Source organism: Canis aureus, chromosome 25, assembly GCF_053574225.1.
Source record: "Canis aureus isolate CA01 chromosome 25, VMU_Caureus_v.1.0, whole genome shotgun sequence".
Classification (NCBI taxonomy): domain Eukaryota; kingdom Metazoa; phylum Chordata; class Mammalia; order Carnivora; family Canidae; genus Canis; species Canis aureus.
In genome coordinates, this window is record NC_135635.1 from 3494502 (window position 1) to 3514977 (window position 20476).

The following is a 20476-nucleotide window of genomic DNA, read 5'->3' on the forward strand; positions in this document are numbered from 1 at the left end:
AATCATGCCTAAAGCAAGATGACTCAGTGAGTTTTAAAGATAAAGGATGGACAAAAGCATGTCACATAAGTGAAAGAAAGAAAGGGGCCGGGGGGAAGAGGAAGGAAGAAAAGAAGGAAGAAAGCAGGAAAGCATGATCTTAGCTTCTGGTAATTCAGATTTCAAAGCAAAAATTACAGGCACTTTATAACAATAAAGATTTACTTTACTGGGATCCCTGGGTGGTGCAGCGGTTTAGCGCCTGCCTTTGGCCCAGGGCACGATCCTGGAGACCCGGGATCGAATCCCACGTCGGGCTCCTGGTGCATGGAGCCTGCCTGTGTCTCTGCCTCTCTCTCTCTCTCTGTGTGTGACTATCATAAAAAAAAAAAAAAAAAAAAAAGGGTCCCTGGGTGGCGCAGCGGTTCGGCGCCTGCCTTTGGCCCAGGGCGCGATCCTGGAGACCCGGGATCGAATCCCACGTCGGGCTCCCGGTGCATGGAGCCTGCTTCTCCCTCTGCCTGTGTCTCTGCCTCTCTCTCTCTCTCTCTGTGACTATCATAAAAAAAAAAAAAAAGGTTTACTTTATTGTGGGGATCTAACACATACCTGTGCAACCAAATAATATAACAACAAAGTTTACTAGAAATACAAGAAAGAATCAACACATGTATCATTAGAAGAAGAGTTTCTTTTACCCCTCTTAGACTGTGACAGAGCAAGATAAAAATTTAAAAATACACTTGAGTAATACAATGATGATTGATCTGATATACATTGAATTCTATATTTTGAAAACAAAAAATATATCTTTTCAAGGGCTTATGGAAAAGTCACCAGAATTGATTATTAGGCCAAAAGAAAATAATATAAACTCTATAGAGTAAAAGACATTCTATTACGATGATGTAATAAAACTTGAAAAATTGTTTTAACTCCACTAAATAGAATTTTTTAAACTCTTAAGTAAGTCATTCATAGGAAATGAAATTACAGGGGCACCTGGGTGGCTCAATCGGTTAAGTGCCCAACTCTTAATTTCAGCTCAGGTCATGATATTGGGGACGTGAGATGGAGCCCATCAAGGAACCTCACCTTGGGCACTGCTGCTCTATGCTCAGCACAGAGTCTGCTTGTCCCTCTCCCTCCTCCACTGATCCTCCCCTCATTCTCTCTTTCTGTCTCTAAAAATAAATAAATAGGGGCACCTGGGTGGCTCAGCATCTGCCTTCAACTCAGGTGGTGATCCTGGGGTTTGGGGATCGAGTCCCACATCAGGCTCCCCTGCAGGGAGCCTGCTTCTCCCTCTGCCTATGTCTCTGCCTCTTTCTGTGTCTCTCATGAATAAATAAATAAAATCTTAAAATAAATAAATAATCTTTTTTTTTCTGGAGGGGGTAATATCCAAAATGTATAAGGAACTCATACAACTCAATAGCAAAAAAAAAAAAAAAAAAAAATGATCCGACTTAAAAATGGGCAAAGGACATGAACAGATATTTTTCCAAAGAAGACATACATATGACCAACAGTTATATGAAAAGATGCTCAATATCACTCAGAGATCTGCAAAGCAAAACCACAATGAGATACCACTTCACACCTGTTAGCATGGTTAGTATCAAAAAGATAAGAAGTAACAAGCATTGGTGAGGATATGGGGAAATGGGAACCTTTGTGTACCGTTGTTCATGGGAATATAAACTGGCATAGCCACATGGAAAAGAGTATGGTGTTTCCCCCAAAAAACTGAAAATAGGACTATCATGTAACCCAGCAATCCCATTCCTGGGTATACACCTAATGGATATGAAATACTTTTCCAAGAAATACCTGCATCCCTATGTTTATTGTAGCATTATTCACAATAGCCAAGGCATGGAAATAACCTAAGTGCTCATAGACAGATGAATGGTTAAGAAAATGTAATATATATACATACACATACACACACATAGGAATATTATTTAGGCATGAAAAAAGAAAGAAATCCTGCCCTCTGTGACAAAGTGGATGGACTTGAGGGCATTACAGAGTGAAATAAGTCAGACAGCAAAAGGAAAATACTATATAGTATAGTATAACTATAACTATAGTTATATAGTATTATATAACTATAGTTATATAGTTATATAACTATAGTATAGTTATAGTATAACTATAACTATACTATATATAGTATATAGTATAACTTATATGTGGAATCTAAAAAAGCCAAGCTCATAGAAAGAGTAGAATGGTGGTTGCCAAGGACTGGGGCGGGGGGGCGGGGATAGGGAGATGTTGGTCAAAGTGTACAAAAGTAAGATAAGTTCTGGGGACCTAACGTACAGCATGGTGACTATAGTCAGCAATAATGTATTATATGCCTGAAAGGTATGTGAAGTGATGGATGTGTTAACTAACCTTATTGTTGTAATCATTTGGCAAGCCGTCCAAGTCATGTATCAAATCACCACATCGTACTCCTTAAACTTGCACAAAGTTATACGTCAATTACATCTCAAAAAAGCAGGGGAAAAAATGTACTCAAAACTAATTCTTGAGGCACCTGGGTGGCTAAGCGGCAAAGTAGCTGCCTTCTGCTCAGGTTGTGATCCCAGAGTCCTGGGATCGAGTCCTGCGTCGGGCTCCCCACCTGGAGCCTGCTTCTCCCTCTGCCTATGTCTCTACCTCTCTCTATGTGTGTCTCTCATGAATAAATAAATAAATATTTTTTAAAAAAGAAAGAAAAAGAAAAGAAAGAAAAGAAAGAAAAGAAAAGAAAAGAAAAGAAAAGAAAAGAAAAGAAAAGAAAAGAAAAGAAAAGAAAAGAAAAGAAAATCCAAACCATGGAGGGCAGTGGGCAGGCATAGGGACAATAAGAAAGTTTCAAATACCCTCCATTAAAAGGAGAATGAATTCAAGCCCAGAAGCTTTTGTGGGCGATTCTTACCAGAACAATCCAAGCCACCTTATTCTTAGCAGGAAAACACTACAAGTATTCCAGTAGTCAGAAACCAGTTAAGAATGATCACAATCACCTCCATTACATAATGGATAGGAAGGGGTTAGCCAATGGATGTCGGTAATAGAAAAAAATAAAATATACAAAAAAAATCAGAAAGGAAGAGACTGTATAAGCCTAGAAAACCTACAAGAATCAACTGAAAACTATTGCAAACAATAAGACAATTCAGAAAAGTGGCTGGGCATAAGATTATTCTACAGAAATCAATACCTTTCCTACGCACAACTGATTAGCTAATAGAATGAGAGAAGATTCCAATTACAGTAATAAGCAAAGAGAAAAAAGGTCTTAGCAAACAAGCAACATGCGAGAACTGTATGAAAAAAAATCGAGCACTACTGAGTGGCCCAAAAATCTTGAGTAAATCGCAAGACACACCCTCTGTTTGGTAGGAAAAACTCTATTTTATTAAAGACGTTAATTCTTTTACTCTTCTATAAATTTTAGGACAACACAATAAAATTATCAACTGGGTTTATTTATTTTGAGGGCAGGCAAAAATATCCAGGGAATCTTGAAAAAAAACCAAAAGCATTATACTGGGAGCTTCGTTCCTTGAAGAACAGCTGGGAAAAGGCCCTGCAATGGCTCCCTTGACAGGAACACAGCTCTATGCCTCCCTCCAGACCCGCAGTGCTGCTGTGGCTCTAGCAGCCCACACCTTCCTCCAGCCACAATCCTGGGCAGCCTTGGGTCTCTAAGTAGAGACGTAGGGACGCCTGGGTGGCTTAGCAGTTGAGTGTCTGCTTTCAGCTCAGGGCGTGGTCCTGGGGTCCTGGGATCGAGTCCCACATCGGGCTCCCTGCATGGAGCCTGCTTCTCCCTCTGCCTGTGTCTCTGCCTCTCTCTCTCTCTCTGTGTCTCCCATGAATAAATAAAATATATATTTTTTAAAAAGCAGAGACATAAACACCATGTTCCCACTTCAGAGCACTGGGAGCTCCAGTCCTTACTGTCTGAAAGCTCTGCCACACATCTGAGAGATGCTGTTCGTGCTCTAACTGGGCCCTCTGCACCCACCCCCAAAGATGCTGAAATCCTAAATGGCACTCCCCCCCCACCGCCACTGCTGCCCCATACCTCAGAATATGACTTTATTTGGAAACAGAGTCGTTGCAGGTGTAATTATTTAAGATGAGGTCATAGTGCAGTAGAGTGAGCCCCTGAGCCGTGTCCTTATAAAAAGACAGCCATATGAAGACACAGAGAGACTCAGGGCGACAGCCATGTGGACGCCAAGGATTGGACTATCCTCCTCTTCTCTCTACAGTCCTAGAAACTACCAAGACTGCTGGAAGCCATCCGAAGCCAGCAAGAGCCAAGGAAGGGTCCCCTACAGGTCTCAGAGGGAGCCCTGAAGATTTCTCAGGACCGTGTGACAATACATTTCTGTTTGAAGCCTCCTAGTTTGTGATATTTTGTCATAGCAGCCCTAGGAGACTAACACAATGTCTATGAGCAGGATCTTTTTTTTTTTTTTTTTTTTTTTCTATGATCAGAATCTGTGCGCTGCATACCACTGGGGCAGGACACTGAGCAGCTGGCTTTGGGAAAACAAGAGGGTTTTCAATGGAGGTTTCTGACCAGTTCAGCTAGGAGTGTGCTTTCCCAAGCAAGGAGCCCAGGTTGAGGGACACACCCTCAGGGCCTGACATGGCCCCGTACCTTTGTCCTTTCAAAGGCCTCCAGCTCACCCAGCTTCCGCCTAAGGACTGACAGGTCTGGGCTCCCGGCCCAGTGCTACAGCAAGCCTGTTGAGCCAGCACCACACTGGTTCTGTGGTTACTCAACACTTGTAACCCCAGGGTTCCTGGGGAGAGAGTGCAGCCCCACAGGACCCCAGACTGGACTTTTGGATCTGATGTCACTGCAGATAGGGCCTGGAGCACGAAACTCGGTGGACTAGCTGGGGCATGTTATTTGTACTCCAGATTAGGAGGGCCACCGAGGTCACACACTCTACCTGCACCTCTCCCACTCACCCGCCTGGCGAACTTCTATTCATTCTTCACGAGCTACGTCATGTCACCTTTTCCTCCAGCAGATGAAGTCAATGGCTCCCTCCTTTGTGGTCCCCCCACCCGACCTCCTACATATGTTCCTCTGCTCCTGTTGTGATTCTGTAAAGCTGTAAATACACCAGGGCAAAAGGAATAAAAATAAGAGAGGAATAAAAATAAGAATCAAGTCTGACGAGTATCTGTCCTGCAGAAAGGTGTACACAAACAAAGGAATTCTCTAAAGAACCCCAGTGGGGAAGAACTACTGGGGTAAGTAGGGGATCAAGACACTAAGGTCAAGGAAGGTTTTTGAGGAGAAAGAGGCCAATGGGATCGCTTCTTACGGCCTTGCGCTGTGGTCTCTGTGGCTTCCCTCACTTTCTTGGACATTCTAAAGAAATCACAACAGAACAGAAAGAAAGGGTTCGGTAGATAGGGACTCTATATGGGAGGGAGGGACTCTGGTTCCCATCTCGGGCTCCCTAGCACATAGCACTGTACTCCCTACTTACTCCATAGTGGTCACGCTCTATGGCTTCCACGGCGCTTTCAAATGCATTATAACCTCTCCAACAGCAGATAGAATGCTAGAATGTTCTTGCTTATTCCAGGACAAAAATCTCTCACCTGAGATCATTTTATTTGTAGCTGGTGATCTCCCTCATTAAACAAAGAGTTCCCCGTGAGACATGCTTGTTCTTTGCCTTGCTCTGGCCCTCACCCCATTTACACTTGGAACCGCCCTCAGTAAATGCAGCCACCGTGGCTGCCACCACCACAGTTCTTACTTTCAAGGAAGCACCCTGATAACCCCATTACTTCTCTCTGGTGCTTTCTATCCCATTTCTCCCGGGAACCAGGCACTCCAATTTGTTTAATGCCATGTGATCGGCTGCATCCACAGCACACTTTATGGCCTTAATTTAATTTATTATAGACATTGTGACAGGAGTCTGTTTTTCTGAAAAGCAGGTCACCTCTTACTTATTTGGCCATCAGCCGTCTCCTAGTTGCCAAGGGTGGAAACTTTTTACATCTCTTTTCTAGTAATGGATAATATTTCCTCCTGGAATAAGAATCAAAACCTTAATAATGTCTGTAGCCTTTGACCCAGCAAGTTCCACTCCTAGAAGTTGACCCTAGGAAAATGACCAGAGCTGTGCATAAAGGGGATTTACAGCAGCACTATTTACAGGTAACAGTGGAGACCCCAGAGTGGGATTTGGGTATAACCTTTCCAACGTGAAGGACATGTTTGACCATAGAACATTAACAGCCCTGAGCCCAAGGTTGAAATGAAGTAAAGAAATGGTGATGTGTCCCGCTGAGCCAGCACTAACAAAGACGAGGTACGGCAGGCCCTGAGAGGCTTGGAGATAGGCCAGACATTTGACCAGACTCTTGACTCTCTAATCTTGGGGGTCACCTTGTCTCCCAAGGGGAAGTCCACCGGTTCCCCTGGTTTCCCATGTATCTGCAAGTCCTACCAGGGAGACGGTCTGGTTCAAAGGCATCTCATAGGCTAAAGCCTGGAAAGATGAGTGATCCATCCTTCCCACTCGGATATGTCCTCACCTCCCACACTATGACTCACCACTTGGCTCCCCTTCTCTGCTCCCTAGAGATCCAAAAGCATCATTTTCTAAGTGTTTCCTGAGAGTTTCTCTCGGCTTCCTCCCTGCCAGGCTTGGTTTTAAGTGAACACAGACAGAACACTTTCACCAGATCCCCCTAGCAATAAGTTAATTCACCAGATCCCCCTAGCAATAAGTGTATATACTATTTATTGGTCCGATTCTTTGTTGCAAATAACGAAAACACACTCAAACAATTTCACCCAAAATAAGAAGAAAAGAAGAAAAGGAAAGGAGGAAGGAAGAGAGAGGAAAGAAAAAAAGTTGAAAAGGGAGATGTCTAGGAATAAATGGCTTCAGGCATAGCAGGATCCAGGAGCCCAAAAGTCTTGCTCTTTACCTTTATGCTCTGCTTTCTCAGTGTTGGCTTCATGCTAAGGCTGACTCTCCTTCCTCATGCTATGGCCAGGATAGCCATTAGCAGCTCTCAAATGACATCCTCTTCCCAGCTGATGATTCCATACTGGTTGTGTGGGTGAGGCATAGGACACGTGGGCAGGGGGAAGGGGATCCTTTTTTTCCTTTTTCCTGCTAGTTCTAGGAAATATCTCAGAGAAGGTTCTGAGTGGTCTGGCTTGGGGTTTAGGGCCCAACCCTAAACCAATCCCTGAGGCTAAAGGATCCCAGGTCTACCATCAGTACTGGGGAGTAAGTTGGGCCCCATCCGAACTTCATGGACTGGGAATCAAAGAGAGGTTGTCCCCTGATGATGTGCTAGACAAGGAAGGCAGTCCTTTGCGCTTGTCTGTCCCAACCCCTCGTGCTTGGTTAAGCTTCCCAATCTCTCCTACATTTGGTGAGGAGTCAACTTCTAAAGACTGGCAATTTTATGCTCAAGCGGCGGCCCCGGGTTCCAAAGCTGTTGTCAAGCTGCAGGAAGCCCCCGACACCAGATTTGGGTCTACTCTTAGAGAAACAGCAACAGCAGCTAAGCAGTAAGAGTCCTAGGGTTTGTCCTGCTTCCCTTAGCTACCCGAAGACACAGACCACAACGGCAGGCCCTGGGCAGGAATGGGGACTCCCGGGCCCTGACCCCTGGGCTGGCACATGTCATTGCACAGCTTGTGTCCTGACACAGGTCTGCATCTGCCCAGAGGAAAGGGGGGCCTTTTAACAATTCATACAGCTTTTAAGAATTCGTGAGGCTTCTTAGGAGCTAATGGCCACTTACATGCAGCTGGGGTACAGATAGGGGGTGCTAGTCCCAAGGCTGACACAGGAAGAATTTCAAGTTTGGACTTAGACCTGAGTGACGTGGCTTGAGTATCAGCATGATTGCTTTATGAGGTGTGTTTGTGTTCCTGGGTATGATGTGGCTGGGCTGTAAAGGTAGCGAACCCGCAGTGCTGCGCTGCTCTGGTCCTGCAGGCATCTTGCTCCCCATCGACTGCCAACGCCTCCAAACTCTGGGGTGGGCGTGTCTCTGTGAACTGACGCAGGAGGCCGTGGGGAGCGGCCACCACCCACCTGGATGTACCTTTGTCTCGTTTCTATCCTGTGCCCTGCTTTCAGTGGCTCTGGGAGTAAACCAAAATGAAAGAACTTTGAGCCAGGATCCAACTGGTCATTCTTGCCTAGCCTCAAACCCAGACCAAACTTCATGGGTCAGTCAAGTTCATGGAGCTGCAAGGCTCCTGCTCAGACTCTGAAAATGAGTAAATAGAACTTTCAGGTGGAGTTACAGATGCATACCAAGAAGCCTACACGTTGACCCTTTTAGGCTTGAGTGGCCCCAGCACATTTAGTAGAGTTCAATGGCTCTCCTGGCGGGGGGAGAAGAGTGGCCTTGGGTGCCTGTGTTGTTATTGTTGTTGTTGTTGTTGCTGTTGAACACAGAGCGTCTATCATCTCTGAGCAAGTAAGTGATTTGCATACATAATCTCCTCTAAAATTCACGGCAGACCCACATCATCTCTGAGGTTAAACAACTTGCCCACACGACAGAACTGCCAGCCCCGGAGAGACTTCATGCAATCACCCTCTGACTCTTCAGAAAGGAGCCTTGGAAAGGACTTGGAAGCTCCACACCTCTTCCACACACCTTGCCCTACCCGCCTCTTCCTTTTGGCTGTTCCTAAATTATATCCTTTGATCACAAACCAGTAATCTAGTAAGTAAAATGTTTCTCTGACTTCCATGAGCTCCTCTAGCAAATTAATCGAACCCAAAAAGGGGGGGATCTTGGGAATCTCTGATTTATAACTAGTCCGTCAGGAGCACGGGTAACAACATGGGTCTGCAACTGGCATCTGAAGTCGGGGTGTTGGGAGGGGGCAGTCTTGTAAGATCGACCCCTTAACCTGTGAATCTGATACCAGCCCTGGGCAGTTTCAGAACTGAGTTGAATTGCAGGATAGCCAGCTGGTGTCTGAGAACTTGTCGATGTAGGGAAGACTACACACGGGCACGCACGCACGCGCACACACACGTCAGAAGTGGGCCCAGGAACAGGACTGTGAAAACAGGAATGTGTTTTCTTTCCCTCACCAAGCATGGATTTTTCTTAGTACCACTCCTCACCGAATACCAACTCCCCTGTCTGGCAGCAGGTCCCACCTCTGAGAAAATCTGTGCACATCCCCATTGTGTCCAACTGTTCCCACCACCTGTGGGGAGTTGATGCGGCCATACTGATAATCAGTAGTTGCTTTTTTTTTCTTTTTTTTTTAAGATTTTATCTATTTATCCATGCGAGACAGAAAGAGGCAGAGACACAGGCAGAGGGAGAAGCAGGCTCCATGCAGGGAGCCCAACGTGGGTCTCGATCCCGGGTCTCTAGTTCACACCCTGGACCAAAGGCAGATGCTCAACTGCTGAGCCACCCAGGCGTCCCTAATCAGTAGTTCTTTAAAGTGTTTCTGTAAATCTCTAGTTTTAAATACCAAAATCTATTTTAACCTGCTCTCAGAAAACATGAGCCACACTCCTTTCATGGAGAAAGAAAAGCTGATTCTAGTTTACAGTTTGCTTCCTTTTCAGTCTCTCCTCCTGATGTCTGGGTGTTCAGAAATCACTGAGATCAAAGCCCTCTGGATTTCTCCACAGCTCCAGGTGGAACCAACCCAGAAGAGAACAGAGGGATGGTTCTTGGCTCTGTGCGTCCATCCACTCTCCCCACCACATCTGGGCAGGAAGGACCACTCTGTACCCACACCCTGCCTTTGGAGAGTGCCTCATTTTATAAAGGCTGGATTTAAAAATCAGACATCTGGTAGCTGGAAGTGCCAGGATTCAACCCAGGTCTCGCTCCAAAACTGTTTGCACTTTGCCAAAATTCTATGTTGTTGACATGTCTGTCTACCTAGAAAGCCCAAGAGGATCCATCAAAACCCTATCAGGGCGACAAAGAGAGCTCAGCAAGTTGACTGTGTTTCAAATAACTTTAACCATTTCAGACAATATGATGAAACAATTTACTCCTTAAGGTACCTGCTCAGATCGGGGTGACTCCTTCTCTGGGCTATGTTTCTAGAATCAAAAGAAACCAGCAAGGGTGGCTGCCCCTGGGGAGGAAACTAAGTGACGGGGAATGGGAGTAGGAGGGAGATTTATATCTCACTGTTCAACGCTTGATTGTTGTGCCCTATGAATATGTTACCTATTGAAAATCAAAATTCCATGGGATTAATAAGCGGTGAGGCAAAAAGTTCAGGATATCAGAGCATCTGGCTGGCTCAGTCGGAGCAGAGGAGCATGCGACTCTTAATCTCAGGGTCATAAATTCGAGCCCCACGTTAGGTGTAGAGATTACTAAAAAAAATAAATAAATAAATGTAAAAGAACTTTTTAAAAAATGTTCAGGATATTAGCAGGGATATTAATGGGACATTAAACATCAGGACGTTAGAACTACTGTTGAGTTATTCTATCACCTCTGAATAATTTTCAACCTAAAAGAATATTAAACAAGATTTAGATGCTACTAGGTACAGAGGTAGAAGCCTCTCTAATGAAATTTACTGTTTTTTTCAAATGTATAAGAAGATAGGAACTCCCCCTCCTATTTTTGGGGGATAGATTAACAAAGGTTTTGCTGTTACCTGGAGGTTACTTTGCTCCAGAGGATAGTTTATTACTCCTTTTATTACTTCCCTCTGGATAAAATGACTGTCAGGTTAAGATCCAATTACCTCTGTCTCAGAAGGTTCAATGTGCATTTCTCTTTCTCTCTCTCTCTCTCTTTTTTAAAGAAAGCTATTAAACAATAAGACATCATTAATTTGAGGCAGAAAGAGTTCTCACAGCAAAACCTTAAGAGCATTTAAATGCTTTATTCTAATAATTAAAGTTCTCTCTTGCAAAGGGTACACTTAGATCCAGGGCATCTTGAGTGCTTTTATGGAGAGGAGTCCATGGTCACAGTTCACCAGTCCCATGAGATTTTCCAAAAGAGGAAGAACTATTCGTTGTAACATGGAAGGAGGCTTCTGTTATGTAGAAGAAAAACTGACCAAGCGTCCTCTGGAATAGATAATATTTACACCAGCAACCAAAATATAAAATACCAAGAGATCTTTTAAAGAACTGCACAGGGGATCCCTGGGTGGTGCAGTGGTTTGGCGCCTGCCTTTGGCCCAGGGCACGATCCTGAAGACCCGGGATCGAATCCCACGTCGGGCTCCCGGTGCATGGGGCCTGCTTCTCCCTCTGCCTGTGTCTCTGCCTCTGTGTGTGTGTGTGTGACTATCATAAATAAAAATTAAAAAAAAAATAAAGAACTGCACAGATCTGGGAGGGAAAACACCAGGAAAAAAATTTCTGATCATCATAAAATAGGGACTTGAATAGATGGAGGGATTTGCAGAAAGTACCGACAAAGACCTCATACCCTGGCGTCACAGGCACCTGCTGAGCCTATAGACAGACAGCTCACTTGTAAAAATGAGGTGCCTCGCAGTACCTGCTACAGCAGTGAACATCAGAGAGATGCCTGCAGAGCGGGGGCACTGGTACCTGTGAGGCGGTCTGTGTCACGCTGGGTTTCACAGAGGATAAAGATGCCAGCATTTTCCTCAATCAATGGGGCAGAGGCCTAGACAAGTTAGGTTTCTTGACAAACTGTATTTTCTTTTTTTTTTATTTTTTAAAGATTTATTTATTCATGAGAGACACACAGAGAGAGGTAGAGACACAGGCAGAGGGAGAAGCAGGCTCCACGCAGGGAGCCCAGTGTGGGACTCGATCCCAGGACCCTGGGATCACGACGTGAGCTGAAGGCAGACGCTCAACCACTGAGCCACCCAGGGATCCCCTTGGGCAAGTTTCTTAACCTCTCTGTTTCCTCAACACAACATGAAGGCAATATCTGCTTTCAAGGACTGTTGTGAGGGTTAACAGGTGCCCCAACAAGCTGTATTTTCGAGCGGATTCTCCAATGTCCACAGTCACACCTCCTGCACGGCTGCCGTGTTAGTCAGATTCTCTAGAGAAACAGAACAAGTTATGCAGAGAGAGAGAGAGAGAGAGAGGTTTATTTTAAGGAATTGGCTCATGCGACTGTGGGGGCTGTCAAGTCTGAAACTAAACTTGCAGGGCAGGCCAGCAGACTGGAAACCAAGGCAAGGTTTCTATGCTGCAGGCTTGAGGCAGAGCTGATTCTTCCCAGGAGAAGAGGAGCCCTTCCAGCCTTCAAATGATTGGATGAAACCCACTCATGGGCCCCCCCGGGTGGCTCAGCGGTTTAGCACCTGCCTTCGGCCCAGGGTGTAATCCTGGGGTCCCGGGATTGAGTCCTACATTGGGCTTCCTGCATGGAGCCTGCTTCTCCCTCTGCCTGCCTGTGTCTCTGCCTCTTTCTGTGTGTGTCTCATGAATTTAGAAAGAAAGAAAGAAAGAAAGAAAGAAAGAAAGAAAGAAAGAAAGAAAGAAAGAAAGAGAAAGAAAGAAAGAAAGAAAGAAAGAAAGAAAGAAAGAAAGAAAGAAAGAAAAGAAACCCACTCATATCATAGAGGATTATCTGTTTTACCTAAAGTCCACTGACTATAGATGTTAATGACATCCACAAATACCCTCACAGCAACATCTAGACTATCATTTGACTAAACAATTGGGTGCCATAGCTTAGTCAAGTTGACACAGATATTGATCATCACAGCCACCTCTTAATACAAGGGGTTCTCCTGAACCTACCACTCAGACTATTACCTCCTTCCAGGAGGTGTCCAGGCAGGTATCTCCTTTGAGATTCCCCTAACACAGATGGAGCTGTGGCATCTCACTTTCCTATGGCTAGATGACTACTTTCTGTGGTCCCTCCTTGCTTCCCAGGGTCGTTATCACATACACACACAGACACCGACACACACACACCTACTCTTGGAGGTAAGGAGCTACTTCAAGCAGAGGTGAGGTATCCCACAAATACCCACCAAAGTGGCTTTCTGGCTCCTGTCACCCTTGAGGAGCCAAAAAGAAGGAAAGAAAAACATGTACAGATTCAACCTCCAGCTACACATAAAAGAAAAATTTTTTTTAAAAATGAGCCTTAGTCTCCTGCAATAAGGGATCGGCTAGAAAAAAAAAAAAAAAAAGACTTGTCTACATAACAGACCACTATGCAATGATTAATGATCTTGCATGAGATTATTTCATCACCTCACAAAATATTGAGAAATACTTAGTCAGAAAATCAGGTTATAAAACAGCATATTCAGTATGATCCCAGCTTGTAATATGCATACAGTAATTACATACATATGTAACTCTGTACATATATATAAAACTGCATGACTATTTATATAGTTACTTGACATAGATTTGTAATACAAATTATTATTTTATATACCAGTAAATGAAACATTGCTAATCAAATTATAACATCATCATTTGTAGATACATCTTGATCTCCAGGTGCCTGATGGCTCAGTCTGTTAAGCTGACTCTTGATTTCTGCTAAAGTCATGATCCCAGGGTCATGAGATGGAGCCCAGAATGAGGCTCTGTGCTCAGTGGGGAGTCTGTTTGAAATTCTCGTCTTCCTTTCCCTCCACCCTTCCCTGCCTCACTATTCACACTCCTTCTCTCTTAAATAAATAAATCAATCCTTAAAAAAGACATCCTGATCTCAAAAGTGTAAAAAAGTGAAAAAAAAGAAGCATCTCAGAATTGATGAAATATATATGTGCATGTGAATTATACATAGAAAAAAACAGAACATATTATACCAAAATTGTAACAGAGGTTATTTTTAGATGTCCTAATTATGAATAGCTTATTTTTTGCCTTTGTGATTTTCTGTGCTTTCTAAATTTTGTATGTAGAACATATGACATTTGAGTAGTTAGAGAAAACAATAAATAAACAATATTACCCACCCCTGCAACTCTTCTAATCCTCTTCTCTCTTATGCCCTGCTCCATTCTCTTCAGGTTCTCTGTCCAGCCCCCAATCTCAGGCCATGCTGAGCCACACGGAACCCTATGGGAAAAAGAAATTGGCTTTCATGCAAGCAGACTTATCAACAATATTTTTAAAATCTAAGTCCTTGCTTATTGCACTTTCCAGCGAGACACTGTCATGTTTGACAACTTCTTTTGACCAAGTGATCATCTCAAATAAAAATTTTTTAAAAGATTTTATTTATTCATTAGAGACAGAGAGAGAGAGAGGCAGAGACAGGCTAAATGTTTAAACTGAAAATAAGGGATCCCTGGGTCGCGCAGCGGTTTGGCGCCTGCCTTTGGCCCAGGGCGCGATCCTGGAGACCCGGGATCGAATCCCACGTCGGGCTCCCTGCATGGAGCCTGCTTCTCCCTCTGCCGGTGTCTCTGCCTCTCTCTCTCTCTCCCTCCCTCTCTCTCTCTGTGTGTGACTATCATAAATAAATTAAAATTTAAAAAAATAAAAATAAAAAATAAACTGAAAATAAGGTCCTACTTCTCAATTTTTCAATAGTTTCTCAAAGACTTTAACATTCTAGAAAAACGTACCACTGACAAATATAGTTTAAAATATATACGGGGTACATGCGCCTTTTCCTTTTGCCTCAGGCTCCCACAGGGCTCCGCAGGGAACTAGGTGTTTATTTTAAACTGTTGATATTTTGGGGCACCACCAAGATGCCAGCTTGTCACTCTTCTCTCACAACCCCTGACCTGACACGACATTCACTGGAAACAAGGCACCGTGGCCTATCCGAGGTCGGGCCAAAGGAGCTGCCCTGACAAGAGGGTAGAGACATGATGGCTGATGCTACCCATTCCTTCACGGCCTTGTCTTCTTCAGAAACCGATGGAACCTCCATATCCATAACCCTACGGTCGGAGTGTAGGATGAAAGTCCAGAAGCACAGCTCCAAAGCCAAGGTGGGAGAGGCAACGGGCTCACCAGCAATCACTATTTTGCTCATGCCCCGAAAGCCTGGTTTGCTACGCCACGCAGCTTATGCCAAGCTGGCATGCTGAGGGCCTGCCTACGAGCAGCTGAGGCAAGAGGCGGGACCCAGCCTCAGGACGTTTCTTACCCTCAAGATGATCCACCCAGCAGGTGGTGGACCTGCTTGGTAAAGAGCCTTTAAGGATCTGGACAGTAAAAAGGAGCCCAAGCAGACACCGTCTCCACAGCCCTAGGCAGCATTTTATAGCAAGATATACACAGTTCTTTGCTTTTATTTGATAAAGTTTCATACAGAAGAGAGAAAACGGCATGTCTTTAAGAGCTCTTTACCAAGAATTTGGGTGGAGGAGGGAAGAATGGGTTCTTAAAGGATGACTTGAAGTTTTCTGCAACGTAAATAATTACCAAAAAAAAAATTCTAACATTTCAAAAAACAGTTGGTGATATTTTGTCCAAGAAAGAATTTTTTTTGCATCAATTCAGGTGTATTAAGATATTATATGAAATATTACTCGATTCCTGAGGTTTTCGGTGTCTACTTCAATTTTGCACCAAAGGCTAGTACCTCACTCATCTTACCCCAGTCCTGGCTCTGCCCCAGTCATCAACCTCTTGACATTTTTTTTCCTGTCCCACTAACAAATTTATTTTCTATAAAGCTGTTTTGTAAAATGGTTTGTGTAGGTTTATACATTTATCAGCCTCCCTTCCTCTACTCTAGGTGTCCTGAACAGAGAGATGGGCTTATTCACCTTTCTATCTCTGTCTCCTACCCAGTACAGAGGCTGGCATATGGTGGGCTCCAACATCATTTTCTTTTTTTTATTTTATTTTATTTTTTTTTTATTTTTTTATTTTTTTTTATTTTTATTTATTTATTTATGATAGTCACAGAGAGAGAGAGGCAGAGACACAGGCAGAGGGAGAAGCAGGCTCCATGCACCGGGAGCCCGATGTGGGATTCGATCCCGGGTCTCCAGGATCATGCCCTGGGCCAAAGGCAGGCACCAAACCACTGTGCCACCCAGGGATCCCTTTTTTTTTTTTTTAATATTTTATTTATTTATTCATGAGAGACACAGAAAGAGAGAGAGGCAGAGACACAGGCAGAGGGAGAAGCAGGCTCCATGCAGGGAGCCCGACGTGGGACTCGATCCCAGGTCTCCAGGACCAGGCCCTGGGCTGAAGGCGGCGCTAAACCGCTGAGCCACCTGGCCTGCCCCAGTGTTGTTTTCCTAATGGTAAAAGAGGAAGAAAGAAAACAGCTAATGACAATGGCCAACATTCTAATATTTACCGAGCGTTTTTTGGGTAAACCGGCGTTGGGCTAACCATTTTGCTTGTTTCATCTAACAACCCAATAATAAAAATAATATCTGTGCCCATTTTACAGATCAGGAAATTGAAGCCCACCAAGCTGAGTGACTTGGTAACGCATGAGGGGTTAGGGCAGAACTTGAGACAGCTCTGCTTGTGTTCCTAAAACATTTTTGCCGTGAGGGTTTCTCTTTCAGGCGTGAGTGAAGTGAGATGAGAAGGAGGAAGGGGAAATATGGGGGGAAAGATAAAGAAACAGATGTAATAGAAGAACCAAATTATCACACTTTCACATCAGTTATGTGCTCGGGCTTTACAACAACACTGGGCATCATTAACTTTACTTTCCAGATAAGGAACGGAGACATAAGAGGTTCCCAGGGACCCATTCAGTTCCTTCTGCTGGTTAGCCACCTGCGGGAGGCGGAGGTGGGGTGCAGCGACAGCTAGGGTGGGCAGGCTACCGCGCAGGCCAGCTGCACCCCCCCCCACTATCTGCCTGGCAAACTCGGGGCGGCTTCCTCTGTAAACTTTGCCTACAGGGCGAGTGTCCCTCCTCCCGCCCCCTCTGCAGGTGGGCGTCCCCTCTCTGGGACTCTATGTGGACGCCAGAGACTTGATAAGGGCCCACGCTGGTGTCAGCGGCCTCCAGGGCTGCCCTTGTCTCGCTTGCTTCAACAGAGCTGCTCCCCAGCGCATTTCCTGCCGTAAGGGGGAACCCCCTAAAACACGCGGCTGTAAAAGGTGAAACTCAGAACGCCCAGAAACACAATCTAAAATGGCCAAGAAATAAAAATAAGACAGTGAGAAAATAATGAAATTCACGGGACTTCTGGAGGCGCGGGGAATTCGGGCGTGTTCTACGGAAGAGCTTAGTGATGGGAAGTTTCGGTCAGGAACATGCACAGAAAGGTCTCGGGAGGGAGAAAACGTGTCTTCCTTTTTGCAGTGCTTGAAAAACTTTTTTTAACCACGTGCCTATATAACGTCTTCAATTAAAGAAAAAAAAATTTTTTTTTTTTTTAATGGGCTTGCCACCGGGGACAGGCTGAGGTCACAGTCACCATTCTGCAGCAGCTCACCTCCAGGCCTTCCTGGAGCGGAGGGCAGGAGCCCAGGCCGTCCTCCCAGTCAGGAGAGAACAGCTCGGGGTCTGACACACCGGGGGCGGGTCACACATCCTGCACACTCATGCACCTCCAAATTAGGCCGCTAATTATTCTAAAGCTCAAAGTCATGAGTAAGATTTGAGTGCGCTGAAGTAAAATGGGATGAGTAATTTGCTTCCGGAACGTGGAGCACACAACACAGACTGATGCGGCTTCCTTGAAAGGCCGGACACCACCCTCTCAGGAACTCCAGGCTAGGGTTGGTGGCCGCGACTCTGTCGGGATCTGGGCCAGACTGAGGCTGTGAGTCCAGCCTAGCCCATCACCCGCAGGTCAGGTTGGGTCCTGACTAAGGCTCAAGGGCCAGGTCAGCAGCACACGACCCCAAGGGTCCCAGAGCGGAGTTCGAGGAAGGGCAGGGCAGAGACAGAAGGATCTTGCCACCCAGGAGTGTCCAGCCCCCGGGCAGCGGCCCACAATCTTCTATAGAAAATGCCCTTGGTCTGAGTAAGACACTGTGGAATAAGGCAAGTGACAAGAATGGTAGCAGCTGGAGAAGTGGCAGTTACAGCCCTGAGGGTCTGTAAAGGGGCTAAGGTGGACGATCCAGGTAAATTCTGCAGAAGGTCTTTCTTCAGGAGATTACAACCCCAGAGAGTCTAGTGTGAAAGCAAGGGAGTTGGGGGTGGGAGGAGAATGGAGGTCAGAGAGGTGACCGGCCAGGAGTGCATGGACGCCTCCTCTCCTTTCCCCGTTTGGGGAAAGTCTGTCCTTCGTAGTCCCTTGATCTAGTGTGGCGGGGCAAGGTCTTCAGGCTCCGTCGGGCTGCCTCCTGTCTCCAGACCCCGTCACCTGGCCTCCTTCTGAAGAGCTTGATCCTACCTCGGCGTCCCAGATTTGAAAATAAGATTACTTCCCCGAGGCCGGCTGTGGATCCCCAAGCGGCGTCCCTGCCCTTCCCAGTTCGGCGAGAGCGGTCTCCTCGCTCAGATTTGCCCACCCGCCCCTGTGCTCCCGAGTCTCACCCGCTTAGAAATACAAGCACCTTTAAATACTCAGAAAGAAAACCAGAATCAGGGGTCCAAGCTCCTACCAGAGAAAACTTCCAAACTACTAGCTATTTTGTAGTCATCCGTGTTACTTCTCTATAACTGAATAAGGACCTAAAAGATGACATCATGGAAGCCCTAGAACTGGACAGAACCAAGTGGGTGGCCCGAGGCCTGGCAGGAGGATTCAGAGCAGGTGCTTTAGCACTGAAGACACTGAATCTTTTTTTTTTTTTTTTAAGATTTTACTTATTTATTCATGAGAGACACAGAAAGAGAGAGAGAAAGAGGCAGAGACCCAAGCAGGCTCCATGCAGGGAGCCCGACGTGGGACTCGATCCCAGGTCTCCAGGATACCGCTGCGCCCCCCAGGGATCCCCCAAGTCAGAGATTCTAAGTCTAGCCCTGCCGCTACCTGTTCACTGGTTCTCAGAGCTGAGCGTGCGCCAGGGTCACCTGGAGGTCTTTTAAGAATGCAAATTGCCGGGCCCCGTCCCCAGAGTTTCATATTATTTAGGTCTGGGGTGGGGCCCAACAACCTACGTTTCTCCCAAATTCTCAGATGAGGCCGATGCCGCCGGTCCGGGACCCACACCCAGAGCAACACGCTGGCCCCGCGAGCAGCCGTCTCCCGCGCACACCGCGCTCCCAGGCGTGCAGTTGGCCGGGGCTGGGGTTTGCTAGAGCCCCGGGGACCAGGCCCTCGCGCCAGGCCCTCGCGGGGAGGAGTTGAGAGTGCGCCGCACCGAACTGCCTGCCCTCGTCCTGGACCGACCGACGGACGCGCAGAAGGGACGCAGCGTTTGGCCAAGACACTCCCCCCGCCCCCTTCCCCCGCAACCCGAAGCAGATGCGGGACTGCGCCCCAGGCCCCGCGCCGCCCGCCGCACCCCTCCACCCCGCGCTGCCAGCTGCGCCCCCCAGTCCCGCAGCCCCAGCCCCGCGCCCCCCGTCATAGTCCCCAGCCCCACGCCCCCCAGCCCTGCAGCCCCAGCCCCGCGCCCCCCGCCGCACCCCTCCACCCGCCGCACCCCTCCGCCCAGCGCCGCCCGCCGCAGCTCCCAGCCCGCGCCACCCGCCTCACCCCTCCGCCCAGAGCCGCCCGCCCCAGCCCCACGCCGCCCGCCGCACCCCTCCGCCCAGCGCCGCCCGCAGCACCCCCCTGCCTGCGTCCCCCGCCGCACCCCTCCACCCGCGGCAGCCCCCAGCCCCGCGCCGCCCGCCGCACCCCCCAGCCCCGCGCCCCCCAGTCCTGCAGCCCAGCCCCGCGCCCCCCGCCTCACCCCTCCGCCCAGCGCCGCCCGCCCCAGCCCCACGCCGCCCGCCTCACCCCTCCGCCCAGCGCCGCCTGCCCCAGCCCCACGCCGCCCGCCGCACCCCTCCGCCCAGCGCCGCCCGCCCCAGCCCCACGCCGCCCGCCTCACCCCTCCACCCAGCGCCGCCCGCCCCAGCCCCACGCCGCCCGCCGCACCCCTCCGCCCAGCGCCGCCCGCCCCAGCCCCACGCCGCCCGCCTCACCCCTCCGCCCAGCGCCGCCCGCCCCAGCCCCACGCCGCCCGCCTCACCCCTCCACCCAGCGCCGCCCGCCCCAGCCCCACGCCGCCCGCAGCACCCCTCCTGCCCGCGCCGCCCGCCTCACCCCTCCGCCCGCCGCACCCCCCCAGCCCCGCGCTCCCCAGTCCCGCAGCCCCAGCCCCGCGCCCCCCGCCACAGTCCCCAGCCCCACGCCCCCCAGCCCTGCAGCCCCAGCCCCGCGCCCCCCGCCGCACCCCTCCACCCGCCGCACCCCTCCGCCCCGCGCCGCCCCCCGCGGTTCCCTGCACGCGCTGCTCCCGCCGCCCGGTCGGCGCCTCTGGTCTTTGGGGTGACCGGACGCTCGCATCTTCCGGCGCCGAGACTGCAGCCCCGGGTGGCCGAGGGCTGGGGAAGCCGGGCTCCCAGCAGCGGCGGGGCGGGGGGATGCCCGGGGCGGGGGCGCCCTCCCCCGGCCTCCGGGCCTCCGGGTGCAGCGGCGCTCGGGGGCGCGCCGGGGTCCGCCCGCACC

At 48.1% G+C, this 20476-nt stretch overlaps 2 long non-coding RNA genes across 2 annotated transcripts; one reads left to right on the forward strand and one right to left on the reverse strand.

Annotated features, from left to right (window-relative positions):
• Positions 1-7411: 7411 nt before the first annotated feature.
• LOC144296801 (uncharacterized) lies at positions 7412-11702 on the forward strand. The gene is made up of 3 exons (XR_013363756.1): positions 7412-7558; positions 8460-8733; positions 9669-11702. It is a non-coding gene; the product is annotated as an uncharacterized LOC144296801 (long non-coding RNA).
• A 60-nt stretch (positions 11703-11762) lies between these two features.
• On the reverse strand, positions 11763-19262 carry LOC144296802 (uncharacterized). Its single transcript, XR_013363757.1, has 3 exons — positions 18976-19262; positions 13937-14039; positions 11763-12045 (listed from the first exon to the last, which is right to left on the reverse strand). It is a non-coding gene; the product is annotated as an uncharacterized LOC144296802 (long non-coding RNA).
• Positions 19263-20476: the final 1214 nt, after the last annotated feature.